The 19,465-nt window shown below is 40.7% G+C and overlaps 1 protein-coding gene across 6 annotated transcripts in view; it reads left to right on the forward strand.

The window, feature by feature from the left end:
* PSD3 (pleckstrin and Sec7 domain containing 3) overlaps window positions 1–19,465 on the forward strand; it is a 706,817-nt gene that overhangs the window by 322,691 nt on the left and 364,661 nt on the right. The window contains exon 1 of one of the 6 annotated variants that reach the window (XM_073902623.1): window positions 3,891–4,166. The exons of 4 other annotated variants lie outside the window; for them this stretch is intronic. The gene's annotated coding sequence lies outside the window, so the exon portion shown is untranslated. Of the gene's footprint in view, window positions 1–3,890; window positions 4,167–16,602; window positions 16,624–19,465 lie in introns of those variants that run through there. One more of the 6 variants, XM_073902619.1, reaches the window with a different exon arrangement.

The raw sequence follows: 19,465 nt of genomic DNA on the forward strand, positions 1-19,465 counted from the left end.
GGGGCATATATATTAATTACAAGGGCAGTCGCAGGTCTAAATAAAAACTGGATTGGCTGTTAATATTGTAACTGGTTGGGATGATGCAGCAATCTTTTTATTCATATACCAGTGCAATATTTAACTTGTAAAGGAAGCAATAACATTTCCTCTCAGTAGAGGTCACTTAACACAAGATTTGCAGTACTGGATGAGAAATGTTACCCATTGATTTGTGGTTTGGGGAAGAAAAAAGAGAAATAAAGTTCTTTGAAGGTATTTTCCATAGGAGTACCAGTTTATCAGAACCCAAAATGGGTACATTTCCAGTGCTTTGATCTTTTTTTTTTCTTTTTCTACTGTGGATCTCGTAAGCTTTTTATAAACTGATATACAGAGTCTGTATTAAATTGGCTCAAGCTCTTAGCAGAGCCTTAATACTCAGGACCTGAGTGGCCATGCTACAAGTTATGTTCAATATAATCTTTCTCATGAATGCTAATGAGGATTAATATTAAACTACATCTAAACCAATGTTAGATAAATGATTTACCTTTATAATCCCTGTACCCCATATGCTATTTCATGTGCCTGCACCTAAACCTCCGTCTGCAGTATTCTCCTGGTCTCTGAATTAAGAATTATGAAAGGAAAGCCTAATAAATCACACACACTGAACTACTGAGATTTTTAATCTTTCTACTTACCACCTTGCTTCCCAGCAGTATTGACCTGGGAGCTTGTTGGAAGTGCAGAATGTCAGGCCCCACCTCTGACCCACTACATTAGGATCTGCATTTTAAGATGTCCAGGTGGCTTATGTATACAGTGAAGTTTGAGAAGCACGGGTCTAGGACAGTGGTCCACGGACCAAGCTAAAGTAGGAAAGCTCTAAAATAGGGTTTTCTAACCTGACTTCACATTAGAGTTACGTAGGGGAACTTCTAAAATTCCGACTTCCCGAGTTACGTAGGGGAACTTCTAAAATTCCGACTTCCCATGCTTCACCCAGAGATTCTGATTCTGTTGGTGTAGGGTGACATCCGGATAGTGATAGCTTTAAAAGCTTTAAAAGATTCCCAGGTGATTCTTTTGTTCAGCTTAGGCTGTCAGCCTCTCAGAGTTTGTTGGAAATGTGTACCACAGAGCTTACCCCTGACCTACTCGATCAAAATGTGTGTTTTAACAAATTCCGAGGTGATTCATAAGTACTTTAAAGTTTGAGATGCGGTGAAAACTGTTTAGAGGCAGAACACAAAGCTCAGTAAGACAGTCCCTGTTCTCAGGTAAGCAGGGTTACTGTTCTAGTGGCAGAGATTTGTAAAAGTGAGTGGTCCTGGCTGTGAACCTTGAAATGATTTGTTTCATCTTTTGTGTAGTGATCATAGGGTGCCCATCCTTACTCTAGAAATATAGGGGTTGATCCATTTTCCTGGTAGGGAACAGTATGTTTTTTTTAGTAAAGAGTGTGGGTTCTGAAAGAGTGTGAACCAACTGCTTTGGTTCAAATTTTGGTGAATTATCTCCCTAAACCTCAACTTCCTTATCTGGGAAAAGGGATAATAATTTACTTCCACTTTACTTCCACTTGATGAGTACTCAAATTATGTTGGCTATTATTATCAGTAATAACACTGCTTAAGCTAAAAGTTTTCTTTAAAACTTTTTCAAACTCACCTGATATGAATGGGCTGTGGTCAGATCGACAAAGGTGCTGTGTATCTGTAGTAATAATTCTTGGATTACTTGAAGGTGAGGATTTTTAATGACTGTTTTACTGTCTTTATAATTATCTATTTAGCAGCTCCACCTCAACACAAAGAAGGTGACATTTTTTTAGTCTAGAATAGTAGTATAAAATTTTTAGTACAGAGAAAATAAGAGGTATTGAATAATTATTGCAAAACACAATCATAAAAGTTCTTTATTCACACTCAGCGTTCATTTAACAGTAGTTTTAGGGTTCATCCTGTAATATTGTACTTGGTCAGGTATGGGCCTATCTCTCCTCTTAGGCAGTGATCTTCTCAAGTCTTCAGTTCTGAGACTCAGAGAACCTCTGTGACAGAGGCCAGCACACACCAGACACTCGATTTTTGCTTAACGAGGAACTTAATTATCAGCTGCTCTCTACTAGGTGCTAGGTGTCTTCCAGAGAGGAGGCAGGTAAGAAAACTTCACAAATAGTTCTAGTGCGGGCCTGCCAAGCCGGACGTAAAGTTCTGAGGCTGGGGCTACTTCTGGCATGAGGTGTTGTGAAGGCCCTCTGGAAGTGCTGCTTTTTGTGGCGGGTTTTGAAGGCAGAGGTAGATATGTGTAGATGATCATCGGGGGAGTGGGCAGGGTGACTGTCCAGGTAGAGCCAAACTGAGGCAGAATTAGTAACAGGTGCTCGGATCTGGGGCCTTGAGAGTTAGGAGTTGAGGGAACTGTGAACCTCTTTGCCTCTTCTGTTAATTTTTTAGACAGAACAGGTGCCGCTGCACTCAAAGGCAGCCATTATGAGTTGACTTTTTACAACTTCTGAAACATTTTAGGCGTACCCAAAAGAGTAGGAAATAATAAACACCTGTGATCTCACCAGAAAAATAAACATTGCAGATGAATTGCCAACTCCTGTGAATGCCTCCATGGTATCATTCCTTCCTTTCTCTTCGTTAAGGTAACCATGACCTGTGGGTGTTTGTCATTCCTAGATAGGCGTGCATCTGTCAACACTAGATAGTGTTTTTTTCACGTTTTTAAACCTTATATAAACGCTACCTTCATCTCTCCTTTTGTAACTCACATTTTTGCTCAACATTTCAAATTCATTCTTACTGATTCATAAAGTCCTAATTTATTTGCTTATAGTATTCATTGTATGAACGTATACTATAACTTACTCTTCCATTTTCCTATTTATGAACACTTGCTGTCTTGTATTTTTGTTATCTCAAATGGCATGGCAGTGAACATTCTAATTTGTGGCTTCTTGTGCGCTTATGGGAGAGTTCCTCTAGGTGAGGTGTATATTTAGGAATAAAATTGCTGGACAGTAAATTATAATCATTTTCTGGGTGAACCAAGGCATTCTTGAAAGGGCATATTACATTTTCTTTGAGAAGATGTAATTTTATCTATTTCTATTTATAAAGTGATTTTTAGGTATTTTACCTCCTGATCCTTGTAATTCCGATATCCCAACAATAATTCTGATATCCCGACAAAAACAGCTGGCGCCCAAAGAAAAAAGCATGGGAGAGAAACTAAAGTAGAACGCTGCTGTCCTTTCCCCAGAGGGGCACCGAGTGCTGCGCACTCTGTTATCCATTAGCTGGGTCTGGTGGCCGCGCTCTCGTCGGACGCCTGGAGCTCAGGAGCGGAGCTCCGGGTTTCTGAGACTTCTGTGTGGCCACGGTGGCCTGTGTGTGACCGCTGTGGGTGTCGCCTGTCCACTTCTGGGTGTCTGAGGCAGGACTCCACAATGGGGCAAATGAATATTTTCACATTAACGACAGCAGAAAACCAGAATCAAAACTAGGAATGAAAGTAGAAAAACACAAATCACATTGTGAATTTTATATAATATAAATGAATTAGATTTATTTTTCCTATTTCAGTCTTTTAGGTCCAGAATGTGTGTGCTGCAAGAAATTATAGTCTTCAAAAACAGTACTTCAAAAACCTTAGTGCTGTTTTGGAAGAACAATGCTGAAATTACTTTGGTTTTTTTTCTTTTTTTTAAATGAAGTTGGACAAACTTCTCTTTCTTCTTTAAGAGCAACCACTCCAAATCAGCTAAGACAGTTGCCCTTTCTCCCTGTTGTCGGCTTGCCGCCTAGCTTCTAAAGAGTTAAGTTGGAGGTTTGTGAGGTCATGTGTGACTTCACTGGGTCTGGACTTTTGAAGCAGATCTTTTGGAGGGAAGCTGCCTGTTGAGACGGGAGGCTAGGCAGAAGGGGTGGAGGGAGGGCTCCTTTCACTTCTTTCAAGTTCTTATCCCTCAGCCCCTGAGGGACATAGTGACATTCCGGGAGAATGTCACTGCAGAGCCCCTGTGTAGCGGTTCGCACTCCCAACAGAAGCAGCTGTATAAGTACATTAAAAGAGGCCTTGCCGAACATGAAGGTTTGCTGAGCAGTTGGAACAGGAGAATGTTCTTTGTATTCCTGATAAAATTATGGGCAGACTGTATGCTGACGGAGGTAACTAGAATTCAGTTTATTTTCTTTGTCTGGTCCCAGACAGTACTGGATTATATATAATTGTAGTTAGAGAAAAATTCCTTGGATTTTAAACTGTTTTATTTAAAATGGAAAACATCAAGAAAGTCTCAGAGACTTAGGAAAATGATAGTTCATATATATTCTAAAGAAGGTTGACAAAAATGAAGAGGGTGTATTTGTTATAGGGTCTGTAATGTTTGGACAGGATGAGATTTTCTTCCTTAATAGAGTTGTGCTGCTCTTTGAGGTGGTCAGACATAGCTTGGTGCTCTTAGACTACAGTCTGCTTTCAGCTACCTTTTCTGAAACTGCATCCAGGCATTGGAAGGTTACCAGTTTGTTTGAGCTTGATCATTTAGTGGGGTCCATTCTGACTACTGTGCAAGGCTGTCACTCTTATTTTGGTGTGTCACTGCTCTAAAGGGAAAGTTGGCTGTGCTGTTTGTGTAGAAACGTGATTTGTCTTAGATTTTAGCATTAGGTTTGAAACTTCAAATGCTAGCTGGTTATCTAAAGAAAAAAGGCATAGGGAATATTTTTTTCTGGAACCGAGGGAATTTCAGCTCCACAGTTATCTCTGAGAAGGTCTCTCTTGTTTCATATTCATAACTAAGGTCAGTGGTGGTAAAAGAGGGAAATTGAACCCAGTGTGTTGATTTTTTTTTTTTTTTTTTGGCCCATTCTTGAGATGCTTGGGGTTAAAGGATTCTTGAACACCTGGGAGCCCGTGAGGACCCTGGCGTTTGAATGCCCAGGACAGTCAGCTGATTCTAACAGTTGTATTTGTGGGTATGTATTGGGGAAGTTGAAGTTTCTTGCCTTGATAACAGTGTTTAAGTTCATAATTTTAAATCCATATTTCTAGTATTTTATAATGTCATTTATCTTACCTGGCCATCAGTATTAAAAAAAAAAAAGCCTCTTTCTAATTGAATTTTTTGTTTCATAGCTTTAATAACAAAGGGCAAAGAGAATGCTTGATAAAAAGGATGTGAAACATACTTTGTGACAGACATAGTGGTTATGAGCCTGGACTTGGGAATTATAGGCTCACTGATTGAGTTTTATCTCTATTTCTTACAATTTGACCTCTAGTAAGTTACTTAACCGTTACTCTTCAATCGCAGTTTCTTCATATGTGACCTAGAGATGGTCATAGCACCTAACCTAAGAGGTGGTTGTTGTGAAGATTAACTGAGGTACAATACATGGGAAGCACTTAGCAGAGTATCTCCTGCATTAATAAAAGCTCAGTAAATATTAATAAACTAGCTATTGTTATGTTTAAATTGCCCTTCCTTACATCAAGCACATGAGAGGACTTAGACCTTAGAGAATGGCTGTTATGAACTTGGAGTTGTGGGTGTGCCCACACTTTAAGCATGGCAGGGTTCCGGGTAGTGCCCTGTGCCTCATGGAAGGCAGTCTTTCCCGCCGCTGCCCCAGAAATCCTCTCTCAAATGGAGCCTTGGGTGTCAAGGAGGGCTGAGAGAGAAAAGGGGTAGATCAGTGCAATCCGTCAACACTTTGTGAAACTTCTTTATGCTCATGTCCTGTTGATAGTGTATCCGTTCCATCATCTTTGAATATGGAACGCAGGACTGCACACACATGTACCTCATAGGAGGAATGTGACCCACACTAGGAGTAAAACTGAAGTGATTGTCAGAACCAGGCCATTCTTTCTGTGTTCTTTCTGTGTTCTTTCTGTAGGTGCAGATTGTCCTTTTCCATGCAGTAGTGGCTGTTCTTAGAGGGTTTATCTGTATTTCCAGCTTGGCCCTTTCTATCTTTAGGCTCCAGGAGTTAGTAGCTGTGCAGCTCTTTGAAGCTCCTTAACTTCTATTTCCCGGAATATGACTTGTGGGTAATATCTTTTCTTCCATGGTTATTGAGATTAAATAAGATAAAATATGGGGCACCTGGGTGGCTCAGTCAGTTAAGCACCTGCCTTTGGCTCAGGTTGTGATCCGTGGGTTTGAGTCCCACGTGAGGCTCCCTGCTCCGTGGGGAGCCTGCTTCTCCCTCTGTCCCTACCCCAGCTTGGGCATGTTCTCTCTCCCTCTCTCAAATAATTAAATAAAATCTTAAAAAAAAAATAAGATAAAATATGTGGAAATGCCTAGCATAAGGTCCTAAGTACTAACAAATTTTTTGCTCTTCCAAAAATTCTTCCATTTCTTCTATTACTGTGAAAGGAAAATTCACACAGTTTGTAAATGAGTCTCTCCCTATTTTGCTTTATAAAGGTCTCATGTCTAGATCAGTGTTTCTAAAGCTTTTGTTTACAATGATTTTCTTCTGTGTTATTAGTTTACTTTGTCTAGTGTCAGTTTCTCTGTCACCATGACTTTCCCGGGAAGTCATTATGGCTTTTAAATTTAATTTAGAACTAGTTTTCAAAAATATGAAAGGAATATGTGCCAATGGTAAAAATTGAAATTGAAGTTCTCTTTTTTCCCCACTTGGCTCCGACTTCTCAGAAGGAACCTCCTGATGGTTTTTAGTGTATTCTTTAACGCATGGTCTGTGCGCTCTTTGGGAACCAGTTTTTAAACTGCCTCACTGGTGCAAAAGTGCAGATGTAGAATGGAAACTTCTGTCAGATTTGCCAGCTCCCTGTGCAGCTCAGTTCCTCCCTCCAGTTCTACAGCACAATGTTTGGAATGTTTGGGAGCACTCTTGTAGGGAACCTGCCCGCACAGCTGGGTTGTGTCATCAAGAGCCTAATGCACTTGGCAGGTCCAGCTGTAGCCACACTATTATGATTCATGTGATCAGGCCAGAGTTCATGCAGGATAGCGAGGCAGGCCTGAGTCTGAACCTACCGTGAAAATGCTCAGTTCTGAAATTCTGGGGAGGCAGAGCCTGTGTTGGGTTCCAGCAAGGATTTTAGTCATTGTTTAGCTGGCTAGAGGGTGTGGTTCAGTCAGCTCGGTTGAGCGACTGTTGTGTTTGGCTTTTTGTCATTAAAAACATTGGGTGGAGGGAGGATACAAGTAGGTGCACTGAATGTGGAATTGTAAGAAAGGGGCTCAGCTATCAGCCTTTGCTGCTTACCAGCTGTGAGGCGGAGGGGGCGTGGGGTGGGGGGGAGCAAGGCTTCTTTAGTTCTCTGTTTCTTTAGTTGGAAAATGGGATTGTTGTGAGGGTGAGATACAATAATGCATATGAAAGTGCTAGATCGCAAGGTGCTCAGTGGGTTTTTAAATTTGTTTTTCTTAATGGATATTGAGAGGACTGGCTTATTCCTCCTGAATGGCTTAGGTATGTTAAACTATTTGTGCTTTGGAGAGGGAGGAACCGTGCCTCTGTCTAGTGTTTGGTGTCATTGGACTTCATCCCACCTCTTGGTGAAGGTTGTTTGTTCCATCTGCTGTTGAACGCTCCCAGCATACCTAGAAGCCTGCGTTTAGAAGGGACTAGGGCAGTATAGTTTCTGTGCTCAGAATGGTGTCAAAGAAGCCACTCCCTTTTGTTGATTTAGCTAGTCCTTTATTGAGACCCTACGTTTTAGCAGAGGAAGCACTGAGAACTGAGGCCCTGATTGTCTCCATTGACCCAACTCTGCTACTGATTGTGAGACCTGGGAAGAGTCACTTCCTCTCTTGATCTCTCACTTTTCTCCTCTGTAAAACAAAGGTGGTTGGACAGAAGACTTTTTTGTATGTGGGGGTGGAGATGGTGGACTAAATTTTTCTCTCTTTCCTCTACCTTATTATATCCATCATCTTACTGACCAATTCTTTCTTCCCCCTTTTAAACACCTTAGGACAGTTATCTTCAAAAAGATAAAACAAGTGAGTAATGAGGCTAAACATCACTTGAGGGATGCTGTGTTGACTTGTGAGATCTAAATATAATGAAAACCCTTTAAGGATGACAGGGTGTTAAAAGAGTGAGTATCATATTCTCCTGCCTGTAATCCCTGACCTTGACATGCTTTGTTTTGTAGTCATCTGGAACCAATCATCTTTGATTAGGGCTTCCATGCCTCAGATCTGTTGTTATGGGAGCTATGAGTACCTGAAGGGAGAGAGAGAAAAAGGATGCCATGGCAGGTGGTAGCTGAAATAGAGATGCCACCATGACAAGAAATGGAGTATGAGTATTCTTTTAGCTGGAGGCAATAATCCCTTCAGGGCAGAGGAGGGGCCTTTTGCCAGGCTGCTGTGGCTTAGTTCTCAGTACTATTCATCCATCCTGGTTCTTAAGTTCTTTATCTAAATCTTATTCACTAGAGGAACACATTTATCATGTGTGGACATTTTTAGGCTGGCTTTCCCAGGACAAGACTGCATTTCGAGGTGACAGAATGATAGGGAAACATTTGTATTTCTTCAGTATTTTGCTGCTAAAAGATAAACAAAAAGACAGTTAAAAATTGTCTCTGCAGCTTACAAATCAGAAGGCTTAGGACTGGTCCAAGTAGTGTGAGACAGTCATTGCCTGCTGTAACTTGTGTTCCTTGGGTCAGCTGAGTCAACTTTTAGAGACCCATGGAAAGGCTCCTTCTTGTTGAAATAATTCAGCTAAAGAACTCCAGGATTCATGACTTCAAAAGTCAATGGTTGGTAAGAGGAACACAGATTTCTTATGTGACTGGCTGAGTAGCCCAAGTGTATGACCATGTGTTAGAGGGCTTATCTCTGTTGTAGACCCTTCAGTCTCAATGTAAATAGAGATTCTGTTGATCAAGATTTCACACTTCTTGCTAATTCCAAAATGAGGTCTCAGATATTTACCTTGTATAAACTTTGTGACAAGTAGATCAATACCTGCTTAAATGTCAAATGTATAAGTGCTGCTTCAGGATTGGAGGTGGGGATATGGCCAATAGGTTTAGAAGGTAATGAAGAATAAACCTAAGGACTAAGTCAGTATAAGATGAGTTTGGCTTTGCATTTTCTGGCATCTTGACCTTGGGAAGCTGGTGTGTCCCATCCTTGACTATAACTTTGAATTTACCATGGAAATTGCTGGGCATTTTCTTAAGCTGGAAAATGAGGGAACCAAAGTATCCACTTGAAACACAGCCAAAAACATGTTAGCATATTTTAATATAATGAGACACTGCCTAGTCTCTGGGCCCCACCTTCTCAGTAGGGTCCTGGTAAATTTACTGATCATTCTGGGACTCCTCATTGGTAAGCAATATCGATTTCACATCCCAATCCTTTGAATATAACTTTTTTTTTTAAAGATTATTTATTTATTTATTTGAGAGAGAGAGAGAGAGAGAGAGAGAGTGCACGCACAAGCAGGGGGAGTGGCAGGTAAGGGAGAGGGAGAAGCAGGCTCCCCACAGAGCAGGGGGAGCCTGATGCAGGGCTTGATCCCAGGACCCTGGGATCATGACCTGAGCCGAAGGTAGTTGCTTAACCAACTGAGCCACCCAGTCACCCTTCTTCTTCATTTTTTTTTTTAAAGGAGAAAAACATTTTTGTTAACAAAATATTTCACTGGCAAATTTAGGTTGAATAAAACAGACACCCACTGTCTCACACACACACACACACACACACACACACGGCAAATTTAGGTTGAACAAAACAGGCACCCACTATCTCACAAACACACACACACACACACACACACACACACACACACACAAGGTGAATTTAGGTTGAACAAAACAGGCACCCACTATCATACACACACACGACAAATTTAGGTTGAGTAAAAGCAGGCACCCATTATCATACACACACACACACACACACACACACACACACACACACACACACACAGCTATTCCCAGAAGTATCCCAGCTTGAGAGAGAACAAACAGCACTTACACGTGAGCCACAGTCAGTAGACGTTTGAAATGTCCGCATTGCTCCATACTGATTCTTCGCTCCATGTCTGGTTTCATTTGGTTGCTGCAGAGTGAGAGCGGGCCATCTCCTGAGTCATCAGTATCTCTTCCTGTGGCACTGAGGCCTTCTTGGGAGGTCTCAGAGCCACACAGCCATGGGGCCGGTTCTGGCAATAGGCTGAGAGATCCATCTACAGAAGCTAGGCTGTGAGCCAAGGGTGGGGTTGCCCCACCCAGTATGTGTTAAGTATTAAAATCCACCCATGGTTGGCTAGTGTAGAAGTAATATTTATCTTGTGTTATACTCAGTTTTATGGAACCATACCCAAAGACAGCAGTCTGCTGTAACTGTACACCAAGTTGATTAAAAATTGAATTAGATATACCTTCTTAAAGAACTTAAAAGGGAAGTCTCATTGTGAAGAAATAACAAGATTTTGGTATTTTTTCCCCTCAAAATATTGTATATTATACGACTACCAGCTATCCTTCCTGTGCTCCAATGCCATTCTTTTCACTAGCTTTTTTTTTTTTTTTGATAGCATGTTTTCTCCCTCCTGCTTTCCTTCTTCTGCCTTTCCTGTCTCCTCTGTCCTCAGAATTCATATTGTCATGGGATCTTTTCCTTTCCCTGATTATTTAGCCATGCTGATGTCTCCCCAATTGTTTCTCCATTCCACATTCTTATCTTCCTGAGCCTCAATAGCCACTGACGGACAGGGACTTTAACTTGCCATGTTGCTGTGGCCATTGCGCATCTACCAGTGAGACTCTGATAAGCTTAGGTTGCTTCCAGACCTGTCTGTGGAAGGTGGACGTCTACAGTAGTCCTGTGTCTGCTGGTGATGCAAGTGGTAGTAGGAAGAGTGCTGTGCTGGGAGTTGGAAGACTTGGGCCCTGGCCCTTGTTCTGTCTATATCTAAATTCCTAACCTGTCTCTCCATTCACTCATATGGAAAATGAGATTTGATTAAATAATTCACAATCGCAATGTGGGTGGCTTAGTCATTAAGCGTCTGCCTTCAGCTTGGGTCATGATCCCGGGGTCCTGGGATCGAGCCCCGTGTCGGTCTCCCTGCTCAGTGGGAAGCCTGCTTCTCCCTCTCCCACTCCCCTTGCTTGTGTTCCTTCTCTCGCTGTGTCTCTCTCTGTCAAATAAATAAAATCTTTAAAAAAAATAATTCACAATGTGTATTTTCAACTCCAAAAATCCATTACTTGACTCTATGAAATCATACTAATTCTGGCTCCTTAGATTAGCTCTTTGTGACCAATTAGAATCTTCTTTACAAGAACAGATTGAAAAATAGTGAGGAGACTGTGGAATTGGAGCAGGTAAAATAACACCAAAATTTAGCAACAATGCTTAGAGCATTGATAAGATGGAGAGCAATTGGAAGGAGAGGACATTTTCCATTCTTCTATGGTCTTTTTTGGGCTGTGTACACAGCCTGACTTTTGCATCATTCTTCCATGGAAGCAACATCCACCAATTACCCATTTTCAGTCTAAGTTGGCTGATAAGAAATACTTATTTTGAAATCCCAAATGCACTCTGCTCTGAAGATGAACACAGAGATAGTAGGCTATTGGAATTTTCCTTCTTTTGGCTGAAGGAAGTGACTTATGGTTGCATCTTCTTTATCCCTTCTTAAAGTCCTTGTTTCTCACATGAAAGCAGAAGTGTGACCCACAACAGCTGAAATGAAACCAGAATGTAGGAGGTTAGAGTCCATGTAATTCTCTCTTGATTCTTAGTTATCCAGTGTCTGGATATTGTAGCCCCTGCATTTAGGAGAACTATTCTCTCCTCTTTGAACTGAAGAAGTATGGCGTTGGCAGTCAGGAGCCTGGGGTTTTTCTAGTACTTCACATTAGCTCTGTGGCTTTGGGCATGTCACTTAGCCATTTCTGAGCTGATCTTGTCTTTAAAATAAGGGAGTTGGGCTAGGCAATACTTAGATTTTTTTTTCCAGAGCCAACATGCCATGACCCTGTAATTTTCCTCTTCCATATGCGAGACCATGAGAAAGGAGTGGCGGTGAGGGAAAAGGAGAGTAACAACAGTCAGGTTCTTCTGATGCCTTGTATAGAGCTTACAACCTCCTTGAAGGCAGAGGCTGTCTTTTTATTTTTGTATAGCACTAAGTCCAGGTTACCACAATGTTTTAAAATTGATTCTGCTTTTCAGTTAGTATATTGATTTTTGCATTTATGAAGGCATCAGCAGTCTAGGCCTCTCTCTGTGAGGAGGACGACCTCCTAGAAACATGAGTGGATTCCAGTCTGAATTTTTCTTGTAATGATGGCAGAAGTTTTGAACTATCTGTACTTTCATGAGGAAAATGTTTCCCTCTGTGGGGTGGTGGAAACTTTTCTATTGATCTCCCTTTCTGTTTGTGTTTTCTTCAACCAAAGCCTCAAGGACATTTGTTGTTCCCCAGCTTGTAATAAATGTCTGTTGGTATCCAGATTGAAGGACCTGCTTGTGTTTTGGAACCCTAAGTGAGGGTTAGCAAGGGAACATCAGTGTTTCTTCAGGGAATTATTTGCCTTTGCCTTCTTGATAATGATAGTGCCAATCAAAGCATTTGTATTCTGATTGATAAAGTTGAGTACATGCATTGAATGGCTTATCAAGAATATTTTCCGGTCATGAGGAGATCTGAAAATCTCCTTTTCCTATTTTACTTTTTTTAGTACCACAAGGCAACTTCAGAATCGGCAGATTGCCCTGAGTTTAAAATAAATCCTCTCAGTGAGGGATGCCACTCTTTCGAGTCCTGGAGAATGCTTTGGTTTAGGCTTATACCACTGACTTAAGGGAAGGGTATCAATACGAGTGGAGATTATTATAATCGCATTTAGTTAATCTGTGCTATTGGTCAACAGAAATAGAAAGGATTTCACTTATTTATATACGTTTGTTTTATTCAAAACATTAGTTTCGGTATTCTCTCCTGTCAGACTCTTAGACGGGGTTATAGTTTGATTTATTTGTGTTTCTCTCTTCTGCCATGTCCTAACTGACAGAGTAACACGATGTACGAAGCTTCACCTGAGGGGGAAGAGGGAGTCAGAGGGCTCAAGTGGTCCCGGCCTGTGCAGCTGACATAACTAAGAGAGGGTCGATGTGGTGGTTACAGAGCTCACTTAGTTTGGAAGTACCTGCCTCCTGAAGCCCTGTCCAGTACCCTTGGACTGATGACTGAGGATGGTCTTGCCACCCTGCCTGTGTCACTAATTCTGGGACCACAGACAGGGCCACGTCAGTGGGACCAACGGCCCAGGGGGCAACTACTCCAGCAGATTGCAAGATTTCTCCAGCTTACTGCTGATGTGACAGTCTCTCCTCTTCACATCCTCTTCAAGATAATATCTGTATAGATGTGGCAAGCTTATATGAGTAATATAGTCTCAAGTCAGAATAGTAATAGTGAAAGATGCTATTTACTTTTGAAGAAAAATTCTAAGTTACTAAATATATTTCTACCTACTGATTTTTTTTCTCCTTAGAACAAACTTACCCTCAAGTTAAAACTTTGTTATATTTAAATAACAATATTTTAGACAATCTAGGCTAGTTTGTGAACTCCCATGACATGCTTTGAGCCATCCATGGCTGTACATTCCTAGACTTGAGTACAAGGCTTTTCCCACCAATTTGGAATGAACCGGTCATTGTAACCAGTTTTGTATGGGACAGTTGTTTCAGATACTAATCCTATAATGATGTCATTTTCTTTATACCCAAAATAAATGCTGTGCAGACTAGATTATTCTGGAATTTGACTGCTCTATTTTTCTCCCAATTAAAATCTGTTGCAAAGGAACCCTGCTGGTGAACAGTTTCCCTTATAAGTTATTGTTTTTGTGCTTCTAACTTTGCTAGTAATAAATCTTATTTTTCCATGAGAAAGCAGTCTGTTCTATTTAAGGTGGAGTAGGAGTTGTGGTTGAAATTGCAAGCACATCCAGTGTGTTCTATTTTGATTTTCTAGCTTCAGAGTATTCCGTGGAAATGGTTTAATCTCAGTGTGGTTTGGGTTCAAGGGTATAGAAGAGTAAGAGCTATAAATATGGTGAATGGAAGAAGGATCATTATTCTATTTAGCCAAAATAAAGTGTACTCTAGATTGTTTATATATAAGGCCTTGAATTAGAGAAACTAATAATCAGTAATAGAGTTCTCAAGTTTCTGATGGAAGGTGTGCATGTCTACCTCAAGTTGTTTATATGGAAAAGAATAGAGGAGAGATCACCTTGTAGAAAATTCCACCTTCTTTAGAACTCCCAGGGGATTGAGGGGGGACCTTCCTTTACTTTCTTTCTATGATACCTTCGTATTTGATGAATAATTACCAGAACTCATATTTTATCCTTGGGAAGCTACAGCTCTTAGTTGTAATTATGGATATATTTATAGGATTTAAAGAGTATTAATGCGAGTCTTGCCATAACTATTTTATGTAATCCCATCAAGCTAACTGCTGGACCTCTTTTAGGGCTAGAATTGTAAGTATGCGATGGCGTAGAATCACATGTAGGGCTAAGAACCTGTTCTTTATCAGATTTATCTTCATAGCCCAAGCTGGCTGTTACCTGACAGTATTACCTTGGGCAAAAAACCCCTCCCTTTTGTCCTGTAAAAGGACAGTAATACAGTAATACCTACTTCCTAGAGGTGTTTCGGTTAAGATAATGCTCATGAAGTGCTTAACACAGTGTGCAGAAAATGTTGGTTGTCATCACCGTCTTCACTGTCGTCATCATTATCAAGTCATTCTGTATACTTGAAAATGCCTGTATTTTCACTATGCTTTTTGTATTATTTCCATTAAGCATAGAGCTTAAATTAGCAACAAGGGACATTATTGCATACTCATTTCCTTTCTACTCTCCTCTATGCTTTGTATCTCTTGGTGTCCTTTGCTCAGGGGTGCTAGGTGAGGTTTAAAGCTGTATCTCAAAGCTATTATTAGAAGAGGAGAAAAATCCAGAAATGGATTTTCTGGATGCAGAGTTATTTGCAGGCATCTTTTCAGGGAGAGGGAATTTCCTAATGCCTCTTATGGTACTTTGTTGCATAAAGGAGAAAAAAAATAGAAAAACTTAAATAATGTCTGACTCCCTTGCTTAGATTTTTAAGTATGGTGAGTTTAATTCCTCATGCTGGTATTTATCTATCTAGAACAATAACTTTCAGTTATGGGTCCCTATAATTCTGATGATGATTTTATTTTTTATTAACAACCACAGCAGAGACATAGCTTTCTAGAGTGGTGCATTGACAGTGGAAAAAACAACATGGAAACTGAATATCCTTTTAAAAATTAGAACAATATGAAAATTTATGGGTCTCTGTCCAAGGAAAATCCCGTGCCTGATTCCATAATATTCTGACAAAAAGGAACCTAAGAGGAAGACCTCTGTACCTTAACATTGTACCAGGCTTTCTGTAGTCAATGCACTCATTCTTTGATTCATATTTATGTCTAAAACCTTTGCTGCAGAGCTCTCATTGACTGAATATTAACAAAGTCAGTATATTAGTAAAACTATAAATTTTTGTGAGATCTAACTTATCTTAAAACTAAAGAAAAAAATTTATTTTTTTTGAGATTTTATTTTTAAGTAATCTCTACACCTAACGTGGGGCTCGAACTTAACCCCGAAGTCAAGAGTCACATGCTCTACCAGCTGAGCCAGCTAGGCACCCATAAAGAAAACATTTAGATTGCTATGAAGAGATCCAAAAAAGATGTTTCCATTTAAGCCCGTGGCGGGAGCATTTTTATGTCAAAAATAAACTACCTCTAAGAGCCTACCTCTAAGCAGTCTCTGCAACACAGAGGGGTTATAAAGGCATGTGAACTTTGGAACTGTGCATTCTTGAGCTGCTTTGGGATAATGGTGATGCTATACAGAGTAGTTGTGGTTTTTGTCCAAGGAGCTCTGGTTGTGGGCTAAATGCTAGTTGGTGTGATCCTTAGTCTCATTGTGTATCCAGCGGTAGGCTTCAGGTACGATTTCCTTCTTGGGATTCTAAGACACTTGAAATACCAACCAAAATGGGAGAATGGTGAAGTCCATCTGATTGTTGGCCTTGGAAACAGCAGAGGAAGGGCTCTTCACTGCCTTTCTGCTCCTACGACTAGTAGCTAGGGTTTCTTTATCAGCTGTATACCTCCATTGGCCTTGAGTATTCTGCTTACAAATAGAGTAGGTACTAATTAAACAAAGAAAGGGGCCAGGGACCCTTTGTTAGTTTATGCTTTTAAATTCATTTTGTTACCCTCATATACTGAGTCATGCGGGATTTTTCTACAGGTGGTGTGGCTCAGTGTACAACACTTCTTCCTTCCCTGATCCTCTGAGACTTCCTGAGAATGGTTCATGCCTGTTAGCAAACTGTCTCTTGAAAAACTCAAGAGAATTTTCTGTCATCATCATAGTTGAGTCACCCAGGCATGACCGGTTGATACCAGCTGGCTGGGTGCAACCCAGAAAAGCCCACCCACTCACCAGCATCCTTCTTTTTATCCAGTTCAAACAACGCCTGCACTTCTGTTCTCCATTTCCATATGGGATCCAGGGAGCCCTTTCTCTTCGTGGCAAGTAAGGGCGATTGATTCCTCCATGCTAGTGGGTTTTAAAACCGTGTGTGTGTGTGTGTGTGTGAGAGAGAGAGAGAGAGAGAGTTTAAATAGACATTTTTAAAAATAAAGTATTATAAAGAACTCTCAGTTTTATCGGATAGTTGAAAGTGGAACTTGCTTTGTCTGAAGCTTAAACGGGGTGATACTGAATTCTACTCCAGGCATCACCAGCCCTCCTCAGGCGCTGCTTTCACGAGTTGTTCTTGCTAAGAATACATAACCTATTTCTCCATGCTTTTCTGTGCTGTGCATGAACATGCATACACACAGGAACACACGTTAGCAAGCTGTAACAAGTAGGACAGTTTACTAAGCCACCACAAAGTTAGGTACTACCTAACTGCCTTAAGCATGAATTGTCACTCCTGGCCAGGGGTTTACCAGGCAGTTTAGGTTATAAACTTGATTTTTACGCAACAGAAATTATGAGACTTCTTTTGCTTTCCATCCCCTACCTAGGTTCTTGTTTTAGTACTTTTTAAGTAGCTCATAGTATTCTAATAACCTTACCCCAGGTATAGTAGACTATTGTAGAATTTTAGAGGGAGAAGGGACAATTTAGTCCCTCCCTACACACACACACACACACACACACACACACACACACACACAGAGTGTTGTGCACATGAATGAATATACTAAGGTAGTAAAGCAGCTTGCCCCAAATCTCACAACTAATGATGAAATGGAGACAAGAATTCAACTCTCTTGACTGCCATATATATCCTGCTGTTCCAGAATGTCTTCCAACATGTGCCTCCCGCATCTGACCACTCTCTGTAGATCTGCCTTACCACGCTGGCATCATAGACCTGTCCTAGGGATGCAGGATAAGCAGTGTGATGTCTTACGGCAGACAGTCCAGATACACATCCCAGCTCTGGCATACTGCTCACCTGTGCCTCAGTTTTCCCATCTGTCAAGTAGACATACTAATAATACCTACTTCATAGAGTTGATATGAAAATTAAATATGCTAATGCCTGTAAAAGTCTCAGAACAGTGCCTAGAACAGTGAAAGGGCTTAATACACATTAACTGTTATTTTTATCTGAATGCAGCTATGCATTGAATAGCAGTGGAGGGAAATTGAGTGAAGTCCATTATGGATCACACTGAAATGTTTACCACAACCTGGGCAGACCAACTAGGGTTCATTTAGTTCATTCAGCATTAGCAAAATATATACCAACCACTCAGGTCATCTCTAGAAGGCCAACATGTTTGTCATAAGTGTTTTGAGACATTTGGCTTAGCCTCCCCTCCAGTGTACACCTCTCCATACCCCAAACTGTAACCAGGAGTGATTGGGGGCATGAGGCTTATCTGCTTAGCATGATATGGTGGGATGTTTTCAGACAGAGGAAGGTAGTTCTTACTCTAAGCTCTTTAGGCTTATTCACTTGGCAATCACATTCCTTTGAGATAATGCAGAGTAGTTTTGTTTGACACCCAGAGGACAAAGGGATCAGCAGTAGGATCCTTAAAGGCTCATGGGATGGTTAGTTTTTACAAAGCATGAGCCATTATTTTGTTCGTTCACGTAATAATGTAAATTATTATGTGGAACAGTATGTGGGAGGAGAGAGAAAAGTTTTTATGGAACGATGGCACTGCATTGTCTGTCTATGTGAATGATGTGGGTGAAATAACCACAAAATATTGCTAAGTAACTACCACATCTGTCAGTCCACTGCCGTAGGCTGTGTGGGAGGCAGGGAGATACCGTGTGGAGCTAATTGTGTCATCACTGTGTCATGGAAGAGCTACAGTCAAGCCCAAGTCTTGCTTTGTGTGCTAAAATACTTGGAGGATAACCCCATTGGTACTTTGAGCTCAGTGTTGAGTTGACTTACAGTGGGTGATACCTTTGGTGAGTGGTGTGTTCTAGAAGTACTGGAGCTGCAAAACCTTCTTAGGAAACTTGTTTTTCTCTGGGTGAGTAATCCTTGGTTCCAGCTTATATTTGCAGAAGTGTTTCTTCTCTAAGTAGGCCTCCTCTGTGACTGGCCACAGCCTGTCTGTCACTCCCTTCTCTTTGCTGTAGGAAACAGGCTCCACCTTTAAGGGCCGTGAGTTATATGAGGAAAAGCAAACTCAAGGTGCTTTGGTGGAGAGAGAATCCTGTGAGGAAGATGTCCCTACAGGAACTAGGGAAATTTGCCTTTTGACAAAGGATCTTTTAAAGGGAAAGCTTTGCTCTATTGTTTTTTGGTCATTTTCCTCTTTCAGGCTTAGAAACAATTTTCCTTTAAAAGTAAGTTAGATTTGTGTCTAAAAGTTCAATGGAGAAAATGTGCTTGCACTAGGGATGTCTTTTCTGTCTGTGCTCTGATGAGATAATAATGCAAGAAACCGATGAATTCACCAATTCAGAACACTTGTAAATGATGTACTCTCAAGTTAGGATGCTGGCACACTTCTGTGGCTCTCCTCTGCTTAAAATGAGGAGCAGTACCTTGGCTGCTTTTGAGAAAGCTTAGTACAAGAAGTGGTGTTTTGAGATTTAGTTCCCTTTTTGAAAGATCCCTTCCGTTTGTTTTAAACTTGGTTTTGAGTTGTCTGCCATTTCTATTTGTATGATAAGCCCATTTCCTCTGGGTCATTTGTAGAATATTTAGAGACTGATTGTGATTACTGAGAAACAGGGCCAAAGTTGTATTTTTGAACTGCTTTTAGCCAAAATAGGTTGTCAGCCCCTGAAGGATTATATTTGTTTTATTGAACATTATAATTTTTTAAAAAGTTGAACTTTGGTTTGCATGTACTTAAAAAAGTTTCCCTAACTCTATGTAGTTTTG

Source organism: Callorhinus ursinus, unplaced genomic scaffold (assembly GCF_003265705.2).
Source record: "Callorhinus ursinus isolate GAN/ISIS: 27379988/994484 unplaced genomic scaffold, GSC_fseal_2.0 scaffold17, whole genome shotgun sequence".
NCBI lineage: Eukaryota > Metazoa > Chordata > Mammalia > Carnivora > Otariidae > Callorhinus > Callorhinus ursinus.